Genomic DNA, 16,377 nt, shown 5'->3' on the forward strand with positions numbered 1-16,377 from the left:
CTGAGATGACTGAGAGGACCCGCGAACAGTCAGAAGAGACGGTGGAAGAGGACTGGAAGAAATTTAAACTCTATTTGAAGAAATAATGCAATATTTAATGTACCTTAGGGAAGTTATTATAAGATTTTGGAGTAGATTCAGAATTTAGTTTAAGCTGTATGGTAATTTATCATATGATTATATATATATTCTTTTTTTTCTTTTATAGAACTGTCTTATAGAATGATAAGTAATGAAATTCAGATGGGGGGGGGACCGGGGGGAAGTCACCCAACAATGTTAATGAAGACTGTGATTGTAAGAATCTTTTTGTGTTTTTGTTTGTTTGTTTGTTTATTACTTCTTTTAAAAATTGAATAAAAAGTATTTAAAAATAAAATAAAATTGCCCACATATCATAGAATCGTAGAATCATAGAGTTGGAAGAGACCACAAGGGTCATCCAGTCCAACCCCCTGCCAAGCAGGAAACACCATCAAAGCATTCCTGACAGATGGCTGTCCAAAGAAGGAGACTCCACCACACTCCTTGGTAGCAAATTCCACTGCCGAACAGCTCTCACTGTCAGGAAGTTCTTCCTAATGTTTAGGTGGAATCTTCTTTCTTGCAGTTTGAATCCATTGCCCCGTGTCTGCTTCTCTGGAGCAGCAGAAAACAACCTTTCACCCTCCTCTATATGACATCCTTTTATATATTTGAACATGGCTATCATATCACCCCTTAACCGTCTCTTCTCCAGGCTGAACATACCCAGCTCCCTAAGCCGTTCCTCATAAGGCATCGTTTCCAGGCCTTTGACCATTTTGGTGGCCTTTGACCATTTTGGTTGCCCAAATTTTGGATTAATAAAACTATTATTCACTGTTTATAATCATAGAATTGTGGAGTTGTGGACCCAAGGGTCATCTAAGTCTAACCTGGCAATGCAGAAATCTCAACTAAAGCATCCATGGCAGACGGCCATTCAACCTCTGCATAAAAACCTCCAAGGAAGAAGAGCCCACCACCTTCTATGGGAGCCCATTCTCCTTTTGGACATCTCTTATTGTCAGAAAGTTCTCCCAGATGTTTGGCAAGAATCTCCTTTCCTGTAGCTTGAAGCCATTGGTTTGGGTCCTAGCTTCCACAGCAGGAGAAAACAAGCTTGCTCCATCTTCCATGCGACAGCCCTTTAGCTATTTGAAGATGGCTATCATATCTCTTCTCAATCTCCTCTTATCCAGGCTAAACATACCCTCTTCCCTCTACTATTGCTCATAAGGCTTGTTTTCATAAATGTGTTCTCTAAATTCATGGTGGGAGGAGTGGGACCATGCCAGCTTGCTCCCATGACCCTGTCAATCAGTGGAAGTGGTCCCTACATGTATACCCATCTATACAGATGCTTAGCAGCCCTCTCACATATTCAAGTGAAAACACAGGTGTCAGGGACATGACCAGAAGAAATATGTGAAGGGGAATGAATGAAAGGGGCTAAAGTGGATTCACAATGATTAATCTTGGAGCTTCTTTTCAGCCCAAATTTGCCGGAACTCAGGTCTAGCACCTCTCAGGTAGACACCATTGCAAACCCTCCAAGTGTCCCTATTTTCCAGGGATGTCCCTGATTTAGAGAAGGTTTCCGATTTGATCCTGGAATGTCCCACTTTTCCTTAGGATGTCCCTATTTTCATTGGAGTAATATTGGAGGGTATGGAGTTATCCGACCCCCAAGCCGTGTGAAGGCAATCCTGTATAGGGAAGTTTTGTTAATGTTTAATGTTTTTATTATGTTTAATATATGTTGGAAGCTGCCGAAACCCAGTAAGATGTGTGGGGTATAAATTATCATTATGGAATGAGACGTCCCTATTTTGATTGGAGAAATGTTGGAGAGTATGCCATTGTCATTCTAAAAGAATACAGGTGGCATTCTTGGTGAGTTCCGGCACCTCTTTTTCTAGAAAAATAACACTGGTTAATCTACAGTACTTACATACTAGATGATCAATGATTGGTGAGAAATCTAGAGCCTTGACATTAGGCAAAAAAGAAGGCAAAAGAAGGCAAAATAATCATGAAGGAAGTACTCAGAAGGAAGTACTGTTGAATTCAATGGGTCTTACTCCCATGTAAGTGGGTTTAGGATTGCATCCTTAGTGAGGAAAGCATCCAGGAAATGGAAAGGGCAAAAACAATTGCTGTAAGATTGATGAAGAGTGTGTTCATTCATTTCTGGCATTATTTTAGCAAGAAGAGATCTAACAACAAGTGGAAGTAAGGAAAATGCAATTCTCTTCTAACTCTTGGTCTCTTCCTGCCCTTCTTTCACTCTGCTACAATTGCTCACCATTTGGTTACAATCTCCACCCCCACCCACCTTTAGATCTTTACAGCGGAAAAGTAGATGAACTGCCAGTCAGATGGCCTGCAGAGTCCAGCAGCAAATAAACAAGCACTGTGGTTAATAAAACGAAATGCTGCTTTGCTAATACAAATTGCGTCCACCGGTAAGAGAGAGCAAATAACCTCTGTTTATCAGTGCCTGGAATGCACCCAAATGTTGTTCTTTTGGCTGAAACATTTATCACCCTGAAAGAATCATTCAAAATGAGGTCCCTAAACATGCATAGGTTGGACTTTTCATTGAACTTTGTGTTGTTTATTATTAGGCATGGTAATAAATTCTAATAGATTGGAATGTATTTGTGCTTGGGTGAGATACACACACACACACACACATATATAAAAACCCTACAAGGATATTAATAAACTATTGGTGCTCTCTCTCTCGTTCTCCCTCCCTCTCTCTCTCTCTCTCTCTCTCTGTGTGTGTGTGTGTGTGTGCATGTGTGTGTATATGTAGTCCATATATATATAATATTGAATCTCATATGCAATAAATCACACAATTGTCTAGCTATGTGTTTGTTGAAGTGAACTGAAAATTACGCATTCTGAAAATTTAATGGTTGCTGACATTTCAACGGGGCTACGCTAATGAATCACCAGGTAATTGCAGCTGTGATTACCAGTTGTGATCATGATTAATAAGAGGTATTGATTAATCTCCCAATAACTCTGGCATAGTTTATGGCTAGAAGAATAAGCCACACTTCATGGGATGCAGGAAGCATGATTAACAAAAGCAATAATAAAAACACTTCACTCTCATTACAGAGCTGTCCTTGGGGGACAAGATTTGTGGAGGTGGAAAACATGGATAGATTTGCTAGAGGTGGAAGCCAAGGTAAAACAACATTATGCCAAAGATTGCCTTAATAAAAGAGACTTATAGGGAAACCTAGGTGCATTTTTTATCATGATGAATCGTCCCTTGGTTTGCATTCATTACACATACCCCTCCCCTTCAAATCAGCTTTCATTATAATAGTGCATTACTTTCAGTCTGTCCCTGGCTGCTGCTGCTGCTGCTACTTTCTTAGTCCTTCAGAGAAAATTAATAAATCCGGCAATGTGCTCCATGACAAGCTGTTCACAATCAGTTTCTTCAGCAGAAAATCCTGAACATTTGGGGGAACAACATCAAATGGGAAACAATTTTCCCCTCATTTAAGTCAATGGACATGAAAAGTGCATTAGATGCTGCCACTCTAAGTGCTGGTGAGATTTGCCACTGCTTTAGATGCTGAGTGTGGTGGATATCTAAGTTAAGATATGCAGCAAAAAGTATAGCTTTTAAAAAATTACTTTTTAGTTTATCCAATCTTCAAGCATCCATCCAAAACTAGAACCAAAAAGCCAAGTCAACTGACATTTATTTAAATAGGGCTTGGTCCATGAAAAGCTAGCAGTGGATTATGCAAAAATGCCTTTGTTTTTAACTCATCCTAAACACTAAAATGTAGAATGAAAGCCACCCAGTGCTCCTTGTGTAGTTTTTTGTGGACACAGCTGCACATATGGTTGGGATCCCAATAGGACACAATTTAGCTCTTTCCCTCCTTTTCTCCACAACCATCAGTGAGGCACAAGTACACACAGGTCCTGAATGTACGTACCCAGGAAATCATTCATTAGAGGAGTGTTTGCATAACAACCTGCTAATGTCTATTATTACCTATAGGAACATTTCTAATCTGTGATTTGTCTGATCTCCCTCCCTCCCTGCCTTGTTTCTGCCCAAAGTGGCTGCTGCTGACCAGCAAAACACAAACAAGTAAGGAAGTGGGATACATGAATCAGCTGTTCGTGTATCAGTGTTTGGGTATAATTCTTTGTGCTCAGATAAATGAAATTTCACATAACAAGTGTTGTGGCTGTGGGACCTGAATCTCGTTCTGAATGCACTGCAACATTCCTAGCCATTACTTCCATACAGGAGAGGCCCTTCTCATGGGTAAAGCGGGGCATAGCCCTGCCGAGATTCTGAACCCCCCTAAGCCACATTCAGTCTTTTTCCTGTCACCCACAATCACATTAACACATTTTCAGTAACAGAGGCTTTCTAGAAGCTTCTGTCCTCTTCTTAGCTAGCCATAGAACTCATAAACAAAATACCCCACCCCTATCTCCAAGGAGGGGAAACGCTTGAACAAACAAAAAAACCAAGAAACTATCTCACATAGAAAGAGCTTGGGGTAGGGTGGGGTCAGGGCTTGCCCAGCTTTCGTTTCTCTCAGAAGCAAAAGTAAGACAAGCCTCCAAAACACAAAATATAAGGAGGAGTGCAAGCACAACAACAACAGACAGAAAGATATAGAGTGAGACACTCCTTTGGGTCTCAAGCAGTCTAGTCTTGAAAGGGAAGCACCAACACCTTGAACCGGGACCAGAGGTAAATAGGTAACCAGTGCAACATTTTAGAATCTTTACTAGGATCCATCCTGGCTTTACCTGTCAAAATCTGGCAGCCACATTTTGTACTAATTTCAGTTTCGTAGTTTTCCAAATAGCAGTGTATGTATCACCATGCCCAGGCTAGTGATAATGTGGCTCCAAGCTAAATAACTGCTGTTTTTTTCAGGAAGTGCATCCAACACTATCTAGAATAGAAGGGATGAGAGCCACTTACCCCACATCAACTACCATCCTGGTCTCAAGATTTAGTTTATTTGCTATTATTATTTGCTATTAATCCAGCCCACTGAATCCAGGCACCAGTTAAACACCTGCAGTGTCACACTTGCCTCAGGTGATATGGGGGGTGGGGACTGAGTGTGATCAGCATATTGATGACAACTCACTCCAGTTGTTTTGATGACATCACCCAGATCTAGCTCAGAAGGTAGCTTCCAATAGTCTTATGTATCCATTATCTGCTGACTGTAATTTACCAAACCTTATAGAGTTTTGCTGACTAATTAGTGTGGCATCCAGTTTCCTTCTCTACAGGTCTGTATGTGATTATTGCGTCTTCCTTTTTGTCAAATGGGCCATAACATGCTGTTTAGGGATTATTTATCAGTATAGTGTATCTTTTATTTTGGAGAAGCCATATTAAACTGTACCGATAGTTTGCCTAGTGCTGGGGAAAATCATGAACTGTGGTTAAAGCTATGATGTATTATCATTAGGCACTAAAATGGAAACAAGTACTCCAGGTGTTCACATTTTCAGGAAGCGTTCTGCCTGAGTCCATTTAATGACAGTACCAGTTTGGTATTGATCTAGAAGGAATGAGTGCAAAAGACAAAGAACAACAACATAACCCTCCGGGCATTGATCCAACCCAAGCTAAATACTTTTAAACCCTGTTAATTTCACTGGGGGAAATTTGATCATATTGTTTAATGCTTCTTTTGAAATAAATTGGATTTGAGCGTGCTTAATTTTGCCTGAATCCTGCCTTTTCATCATTAATTGGCAAGGGTGTGTGTGAATTCAGATGAAGTCAACAAGTAGTAGCCATTTGTGTGGAAAGCGCTGATATCATCATAGCTGCCAAGTGGTGAGAACAATGCTGATACAGCCACATTAAAGGAGTTGAGATCCTTATACAAAGCCACAGTCCAAGGATGTTTGAGAAAGTTGATATTTGTGGATCCTGATAGGAACTGACCTGGACTAAAGTATAGATTGCAATGTAGCTATGCATCAAATCTCATAGTTCTCCAAATGGCATTAAAAATAAATGTTCTGACAAGGGCAAAGCATGCCCTTCAGCTCTGACTATAGTCTGACCCTTGCTGACAGGGAATGAACATTCCCAGTTCCCTTGCAACAGTGACAGCAACTTTGCTAGTAAATTCAGAAAATACAAGGATGAAAAGTGACCAAGAAATGGTGGGACTGTTAGGTTTCTTTCCTGATCAATAAATGCAGGACACAATACTCACCGAGCACATGTTTGCCAGATGCACGTTTAGAGTCATTCTCTTCAGTAGGCTATGTTCCAAGTAACTGATTAGGTTTTGCTTTACTAATCTACCAGTTCTCTTGTTCTGACCCCATCATGTGTGTGTCCCATATATCTGGCTTTCTGAGGTAGGCACAGATGCAGCAGCCAATGTCATGCTGCAGCATACCGAGACAGAGAAGGAGTGGGATCAGTGTGGTGCAAAAACATCAATGGAGCCCATCGGGTGCTCCATATGGCACGCTTACACCGTGCTGATCATGTCACTGTCGTGTGTGCGCGTGCACACACACACAGTCCTGGCTGGTACACTGCAGCAGCTCAGCCGCACAGTGGTCAGGTGAGTCCCATAGCCCCACTATTGTGATGATCCCCAGCACCTGCCTCTGGCAGTAGCAAGAAAACAAAGCCACCAGGCCATTGCTCAGGTGAGGCCTTTGGGGCCTCAGCTTTCACCACATTGTACTTGGTGCCGATGGTAGACTTGCCACATACAATAAACCACCACACTTCCAATGTTGTGAGAATAACCTTCAAATGCTTTCTGTTTAAACAGTGTGTCGCTTCACACAGCTGCTATAAACACCATGGTGGGCCCTAGAACACACTGGTTTTACTTCCTGTAGACTTTTCAATTTTGCATTTTTATATGAACAATTTGGCTAATGATGACACCCAGCACCGTTAAGTCATTTCGTTTTTAATTAGCTGTGGAATTAAAGTGGGTTACATTTAGACCTTATTTAATTAAAAATGGATAACCTATATTTCATAGGGAAAGTACAGATCTTCTCTGAACTTTCCCCCTTCTTTTGCCACACCACAGACATAATTAACAGGAAAGGTTCCAATAAATTCTTAACAAGAAAGGGCAGGAATTTTCTTTTCCTTAAAAAAAAAAAAGGAAAGGAAAGGAAAAAAGACAGCAAGCTGCTTCAACACTGTAGACTTTATAAGGGGTTGGCAGGAATGTTTATTATTCAGCTCAATATACCACGCTGACATTTCTTATCATTTCAGCATAACGGGGGCCAGAGGGTCTGTAAATAGTATTTGCCTTCTGGCAATTTTACACAATGATAATGTCCTTTGATGTCTAGGCTGTGCCCAACTGACAGAGACCCTGAGGCTATCTCTGTGCTTCCAAAAGTTGATAAACCCTTTTTTCCCCAGTAGCTAAAATGTAGGGGGAGGGATACCCACCAAGCCCCAAACATAAAGCAATAGAAATGTGTTCAATTATGGAATTCATTTTGCAAGAAGAAAGGCAGGCATGACTAGCTTGAAGGTTACAGGAGAAATCTTAAAAAGGAGAGGACCCCTAGAAATCTGCCTTGGGCGTGTGCATGCAGAACATCTAACATATTGCAACACAGAAAAAGATTCTTCCCATAATGTTGCAGTCAACATTCAAACAGCACATTTGTGCTATGAAATTTCTGTTACGCAAGAAACTTAAGCTATAAACATGGGTTCCATGCTTGACTGCTTGTGGGCATAGAGGTTTCTTGTCACTATCCAAAATCTCAAGTTCCCCACATTTCTATATCTGTTTGCAAGTTTGTTTGATTAAAAAAAAGAATCTCATGAAAATTCATAAGCATTTTGGTGCTATTTTCTCCTATTATTATTATTATTATCATTATTATTAGAAATTATATACCACCCTATACCTCGAGGTCTCAGGGCAGTTCACAGAACAAAATCAAAATACAAAACCACAAAATACATAATCAAAATAAAAACAACAACAACCCAATAACCCCGCCTCCAAACCCCCCCCCCATATTTTAAAAGGGCATAGTATGTAAATCAGATCAACCAAAGGCCTGGTTGAAAAGGAACGTTTTTGCCTGGCACCTAAAGGTGTATAATGAAGGTGCCAGGCAAACTTCCCTGGGGAGAGCATTCCATAGACGGGGAGCCATTGCAGAGAAGGCCAGTTCTCGTGTTGCCACCCTCCTCTCGAGGAGGAGGCACACAAAGAAGGGCCTCAGAAGATGATCTCAGGGTCTGGGTAGGTTCATATGGGAAGAGGCGGTCCTTGAGGTATTGCGGTCCTAAGCCATTTAAGGCTTTATAGGTCAAAAACAGCACTTTGAATTGGGCCCAGAAACTAATTGGTAGCCAATGCAGTTGGACCAGGATTGGTATAATATGCTCAGAACGTCTTGCTCTGGTGAGCAATATGTTTCTATGCAATTTTGCATAATATTGTGCACTATTATATTATATTATATTATATTATATTATATTATATTATATTATATTATATATTATTAACTGGCCCGGCCATGCATTGCTGTGGCTGATTTGGTGAAATGGGAAATGGAGGTGCAGTGCAAAAGTGGAAGTGTATGCTTACCGACACTTTTTCTTGTTGAAGTTGAGGATGCATGGTTTCCTTACCGGCACTGCAGATGCTTTGGGAGATGCCATAAATGGCGGTCATTTCGTTTCTGGGCGTCCAAACTCTCCTCTCAGTGGAGACGGAGTCCCGGAAATGACCGAAGTTTTTTTTGCGGCCGACTCCGCAGGCACTACGGCCATCTTGTTAGTGGAGACGGCGTCAGAAACTGCTTCTTATCCGGCTGGCTCTACAGCCACTACTGCCGCCACCGCAAATGATGGTAAGTTTTGTTTCCGCCTGCCCTGGCTGTTTTGTAAGTGGAGGCAGCGCTTGAAAGGTTTGAGAGTGCTGTTTCCACCCGCCCTGGCTCTGTAGGTGGCTGAGGTAACACCGCAGATGGCGGAAGCGATGTTTCGTCTCGCTTTTCCTCCCCAACCAATGGAGCCATGGCTGCCAACTGCACAAACGGTTGTTCCTGCCTGCGTGGGTCTACAGCTGCCGCTGGAGAGAGCAGCGGTGTTTGTGAGCGGCGTGCCCCTCTATTGGCTGGAGATAGTGACGTAGTAACAGGAGGAGGAGGGGTTTGAGACTTTTTAGTGTGTTATGCTGCATTCCTTCCACTGGACAGCGCTGTGTTTTTTTGGCACATTTTTTACCTGGGTTAGGTGTATTTTTTTGCAATCTAACTACGTAAGATCCTTTCCATATGCCCATGGAACGTTGTGTCCAAATTTGAAGTAAATCGGTCAAGCGGTTACGGAGAAAGGTGGTACAGCACAAACACCCACCTTTTACAATTTTATATATATAGATATTCATGAAAATTCACTGGCAGTGCAAAACTGTTCGATGAAGATATTTCTCTTTCAGCAGGTACTTTAAGTATACTCTGCTATGCCCATTTATTGAATTCATATTTGGTTTTCATTAGCTTTAAACTTATTATTTGGATTGATGGGTTGCCTGATCATTTGTTCTGTAAACTACTTTGTGACCATCTGTGGTAAAAAGTGGTCTATTGCTATTGGAAATAAATAAATATCAGTGATATATAGGCCTGTTTAGAACTGTGTTCCACAGAAGCAATGAGGAAGACTCAAATATACAGGATTTCCATGCACATTGTGATGCATATTTGCAGTAATGGTAATTAGAGATTTAAAAATATTAGCAAAAGGAATGCTATGATTTAATCATTTTTGATTGACATATGAGTTCATGAGATATCCTGTAAAATCTGGAGAATCAAACTATGAATCATAATTGCACATACTTATTTGGGTATATAGCAGTTCCTACTTCAACCAGGTAAACTGAAACTTTCAAGTGCCCTGAAATACATATTTTCCATCTTCAGTATTATCCCGTGTCTCCTAAACTATAATATATAAGCACTTTGGTTTAGTGATCTGTGAGGCTAGAACATAATATAAATGGATTTCCACATTGTAGCAGAATGATTTTGAACAATGATGCTTGAAGTGGTGGAAGAACTGTATAAAGGACATAATATGAATCATGTCTAAGAATCAGAATTATGCACATGACTCAGACTCTAATTTTCATAGAACTTAAACCAGTGATTCTTTTGCCATTGACTTTAATTTTATGCAGCTTCCTTCAATATGTTACCAATATAATGGTAGATTATTAAATAATAAGCTACATTCCCTAGCATTATTTAGGCCAACAAGGATGCTGCATGCAACCCCACCCTCAATTTTTTTTTGCATGATTCCGGCAACCATGGTGCAGTTATGTTCTGGCATAAGAAGGGTGGTAAAGGGAATATATTAGAAGATTTCAGTGGGTCTACACCACACTTGGTTTTAACTGAATCATGCAGATTCACTTATTTCTCAAAAGGTTTCACTTCCCTATGGAGAACCAAGTGTGGTGTCCTACATACCCAGAGTAGACCCACTGAAATGAATAGACATTACTAACTTAGCTCTATTCAGTCCACCGTGTCTGTTCAAAGTAATACTTGGGGTGCATTCAAATGTGTGGTTAAAACAATTAGAACAGAGCCTATGGCCAAATAGTGGGTAGCCTATCAGAACCGCTATGTGAGAGAACAGCCTCTAAATCTTCTCCTCAAATAATCACACTCTCTTCTTTGATTTTGCATTGCAAAAATAGAAATGACGGGAAATAGCATCTGCTGGCATATTCCATTGTAAATAATGTTCCCACCTGGCCGGGGGTGGGGGGCGCGGGGCGGGGCGGAACTAGCTGGACATACTTTTCTACCTTTCACAGAAGTTTAATATAGTTGCCAGTTGAAAAGTTAGCAACCCCATCCGCAAACAAAGTCATTCCTGTAAGCCTTAAAAAAAACCCAGTTGGTTGCAAACATAAAATCATTGTATTTCTTTTAAAAATAGCACTCGCATCTCCCCCGCCCTCATCCTTTGCTTCCTCCCCAATGCACATTAAGTGTCATAAAAACATGAACAAATCAATGCAGTGCCTTCATTTCTTGCCTTTACATTCAGGGCAATGGCAGGTTTGAAGGTGTCTTTTGGGGGCAGCTTCAATGCTTTCTTTCCACTCAGAGAAAAACTGTACGAGATGAAAAAGGGCCTCTGAGATTTAATTATCTTTCTATATTACCTCTTGCCAGAAAGAAAGAAAGTTAGTGTTTGACAGTGTTATTCCAACTTAAGAGTTCAGCTCTGGATGCTCCTTTTATTTTGGGGTGGCATCTATCATTTTAAATAAAGCACTCGTATCTCTTCCCTTTTCTGCCTTTGCCCTCGCTGTTTCTCTCTTGTGCACAAATGTATTCATTTAAAAGTAAAAATGGAACAATTATATTACCACAAGGAGGAACTCGGTGTTCTTATGTTGAAAGTTTCTCAGTTTATTATTGTTCACCCTGAACTCATAACTGAATATTGGGATGGTGATTGGGTGGCACTTAACTCATTTAAGCAACTTCTTTTTCTTGTAAGGAGAAATGTTTTGTACTTTCTCTCTGCCATCTAGGCTTCTGCATTTCCACATAGGTCATACTGTAACAGAAGAAGTTGTCTTATACTTGTCCATCTAGCCCAGTATTGTCTGATTGGTAGCATCTTTCCAAGGTCTCAGGTAGAGAGGTGTTCTCCATCACTTGCTCCCTGAACATTTCAAACAGGTGTGGGGGACCTTTGGCCCTCCAGATGTAGCTGAAGTACAACTTTCCGCATCCCAGGTCATTGGATATGCTTGATTAGGGCTGATGGAATATAAACTGAAATGCATACAATATAATTGTTTTACAGTGGTAGCTCGGTTTTCGAATGTCATGCGTTCCGGAAGACCTATCGAGTTCTGAAACGTTCAAAAACCAAGGCGCCGACAGTCACAAAAATAAATTGGTTGCAAGAAAGCTCCTGAGATTAGCTGAACACAGATTGATCCCGTGGCATGTTCGACTTCTGAGGTGTGTTCAAAAACTGAAGCTTTTACAGCATTCATAAACCGAAACGTTCGTCAACGGAGATGTTTGAAAACCGAGGTACCACTGTATTTGTATAATTGGTGGTTTATGAAATAGATTAAAACATCTTAAGTGAACGACAAATGCAAAAAGTACCGGAGAATTTCTATATTCTACCATATACAATTAACAAATAGAGCAGCTTCTTTAGTATCAAAATAAACATTACATGTAAAGATCAGTTACAAAAATACAAGGACAATTCATAGTAAACACCTAAATATACTATCGTCTAAACATCAGGAATCTAAATGCTGTATTACATATGAAAATCAAGCGAGGGAACCGCCGGAAGGCCCTCGGTGCTGGACCTCAGTGTCTGGGTAGAATGATGGGGGTGGAGACGCTCCTTCAGGTATACTGGACTGAGGCCGTTTAGGGCCTTAAAGGTCAGCACCAACACTTTGAATTGTGCTCGGAAACGTACTGGGAGCCAATGTAGGTCTTTTAAGACCGGTGTTATGTGGTCTCAGCGGCCGCTCCCAGTCAGCAGTCTAGCTGCAGCATTCTGGATTAGTTGTAGTTTCTGGGTCCAGCAAGGTAAATTGGTCCCGGGGGGGGGGGAACATTTTTTGTCACACACACCCCCAAGAGGCGTAAGAAGGTCAGGTGGTACCCAGTGCGGAAAATTTCTTGTCGCCCCTCCCCATTGATTCCCCCCCTGCAAAAATGGTTTTACGTTATTTCATATTTTCTTTAAAAAGGAATAATAACAAGTAATAATAATAATAAAACTTTTATTTATATCCCGCCCTCCCCAGCCAAAGTCGGGTTCAGGGTGGCTAACATCAGATATATAACATTGGTATAAAATCAAACAATAATTAAATTACCTCCTAAAAACATCTCAAAATCAAATTAAAGTCTAATTAGATGGCTTTCCAGAGGGTTAGGGCTGGGAACAATAAGTGCTCCACTGAACTGAAATTTCAGCCTTCACAACAGGAAAACAGCCAAGTAAACAGCTATTTTGGTGGAGGAGGGTCAAGATATTAACCGATATGCATGGAATTTCATATATAGCTATATAATCCCTAGTTTAGTAAGATAGTAAGATAAGACCTTCGGAGCAGGCATTTTTAAAAAGTTTTTTTTTATGAACCACCCTAGTAGGGCAGTAATTGTTCCTTGATAATTTGTCACCCCTCCATTATGGAACTTGGGGTGGACCGCCCCCTACGCCCCCCTTTGCTATGCCTCTGTCTGGGTCACCTTCAAAGGTAGCCCCACATAGAGCGCATTGCAGTAATCCAAGCGAGAGATAACTAGAGCATGCACCACTCTGGCAAGACAGTCTGTGGCCAGGTAGGGTCTCAGCCTGCGTACCAGATGGAGCTGATAAACAGCTGCCCTGGACACAGAATTAACCTGCGCCTCCATGGACAGCTGTGAGTCCAAAATGACTTCCAGCCTGCACACCTGGTCCTTCAGGGGCACAGTTACCCCATTCAGGACCAGAGAGTCCTCCACACCTGTCTGCCTCCTGTCCCCCAAGAAGAACACTTCTGTCTTGTCAGGATTCAACCTCAATCTGGTAGCCGCCATCCATCCTCCAACCGCCCCCAGACACTCACACAGGACCTTCACCGCCTTCACTGGTTCTGATTTAAAAGAGACGTAGAGCTGGGTATCATCTGCATACTGATGAACACCCAGCCCAAACCCCCTGATGATCTTTCCCAGCGGCTGCATGTAATTCTTGAAAAGCATGGGGGAGAGGACAGAACCCTGAGGCACCCCACAAGTGAGAGCCCAGGGGTCTGAACACTCATCTCCCACCACCACTTTCTGAACATGGCCCAGGAGGAAGGAGCGGAACCACTGTATAACAGTGCCCCCAGCTCCCAATCCCTCTAGACGGTCCAGAAGGATGTTATGGTCGATGGTGTCAAAAGTCGCTGAGAGATCCAGCAGAACTAGGAGACAATTCTCACCTTTGTCCCTAGCCCACCGGAGATCATCGACCAGTGCGACCAAGCCAGTTTCAGTCCTAGGTTACATTTGCTTGCAAGTTGCCTCCCATGAATCACATCGTTTAGCTCTTCATTTAGGCTTCAACCAGGGACTCTGTGTTGGGAGTTTCTTCTTCTTCTGGGTAACAGGAGCATTGCTTTAGTCATATGAGGAAAAGGTTTTTATCTTGGGAACAAGATTTACAAGCTTCAAAACCCCCTCAAACCCTGGATATTAAGATTAAATGCATAAACAGAGCCACCAAACACTGTTTGTGACTTCATGGGCTTCACAACAAAAAGGAAGGGAGGCAAGCCAACCAGCTAAACTAGCCGCTCCTCCTTGTGATCGTCTCTGTTCTGTGCTAAAATATAGCTAAAAAGTGGACTGTTTTTCTACCAAGCCAATAATTTTCATGTTCTAGACTGGTTCACTTTCTATTTTCATTTCTTCTATGGCATTCTGCCTGTGCTTTCTAATTTCTAATGGGCGCTCTCTCAAAAGTAGGCACCCCAGCTTGAGTCACAGGTGTCATGATGGACACGGTGAGAAATATCACCCAGTCCTAGCTTGCTACTTGAAAAAGCAAGTGGAGGCCTCCCCTCCCCCAAGTAAAGACACTTACCAACAATAAGTTGGGATACAGAGTCATATGTACATTACTTTAATAAATGACTTTGTGTTTGCTTTTGTCCCTCATCAGTCTTCTAATGCTTTTTGAAGTGTAATGCGCTGCAGTAGAGATTTACTGGTTGGAAGTCATAAGTGGCAGTGGAAAAAGGAAAAGAAGAATACACCACCACCACCATTTTTTGGGGGGGGGGGGCTAGAAAATGTGATTTAGTATACAAAAACATTGTGAAAGCTGGGGCAGTGCAGTGGCTAAGAGTGTGTGCTCTGAACCAGAAAATCCCCAGTCCCTGATTCAGTATAGGCTTCAAACACACTAAGACAAGATCAGTCTGTCTTGCCACTACACTATGATGCTGTACTTATAGGGTTGTTAGAAAAGGTCACTGAGATAATATATATGAAGCATTTTAAGCTCACAAAAACTGCTCTATAGTTATTAAGTACTATGGATTGTCTGATTGACTTGGTGGTACTTGCGTACATTAATGTAGTCTGCAATGTTGGCAGTTTAGATTATTCCAAATGTCACTTTAAAAAAAAGAAAAAGTCTTTTCTCTTCTTCTCCAGCAGCCTGCCAAGTTGTGGGAGATGAATGTGCATTGTGGTTTTAATCCATGTGCCAAGTTAAAGAGAAGGATATTCCGTATAGTCCATGGTGGCTTTATATGAGGAAAGACTCTCTCTGTATATAAAGAATATAGCCTGTGATAACCTCATTCTAGAAGTGCTGCCTGAGTAAAAACTCATAAATAGGGAAGCTGTGGCCATCTAGTTTTTGCTAAACTCCAACTCCCATAGTCCAACAATATCTGAAGGGCCAAAGGTTCCTTGTCTCTGTGATAACATTTCACCAATAATGATCTGGGGACTTCAACACCCATGAATCCCAGCCAGCACAACCAATGGCCAGGAATGATTGGATTTGAACTCCAGCAACATCTGGAAGGGCTACAGGTGAGCCATAAAGAATGACATATATTTATATATTTTAAAAGATGGTTTATTTATTTCCTTTGTTTGATCAACCTTGTGAGGTAGATGCAATGGCTTCTCTAGGCTCACGCACTACAATGGAAGGTTCAGTATGTCACCTTCAGTTTCCCTAACAGAAGGAGACAATATCATGAGGAAAGTCAGTGAAGATTTATGGGCTGTTGAACACCGTATTCCCTCCCTGCCGCCTTTCCCAACAACTAATGTGAGCAATAAAGAACCACAAAACACAAAACCACATAAGTCTTTATGTCAGTTTTGTCACTTGGATTCAATATATCCTGGTATGAGATGACAGTCTGCTATTGTGTGGGTGACTATCCTAAAAAAGGATGTGGCTTGTCCCCTTTACCTTCACCATGAAAAAGAAAAAGAATACTTGAAGAATTTTGCAGATAAATTAATCCATTTGTCTTGTTTATCCCTCCTGATTTTTGAGCTTTGTACTCATTTGAAGTGGCTGTCACACTTACCTCTCCCATGTTCTTTCCTCTTCAGTGTTTTCTTCAGGGGTGGGGGCAGCACTGTGCTATCAGATCATCAATAATTCCTGACAATTTACTCCCTTTTCGGTCAAAAACAACAAAATCTAACCATTGTGTTGAGTGGTTTCTCCCTCCCTCCATTTTCCAAATGTCATAGATAACGGTCCAGAAGAGATTT

Source organism: Lacerta agilis, chromosome 1 (assembly GCF_009819535.1).
Source record: "Lacerta agilis isolate rLacAgi1 chromosome 1, rLacAgi1.pri, whole genome shotgun sequence".
In the NCBI taxonomy this organism is placed as follows: Eukaryota; Metazoa; Chordata; class Lepidosauria; order Squamata; family Lacertidae; genus Lacerta; species Lacerta agilis.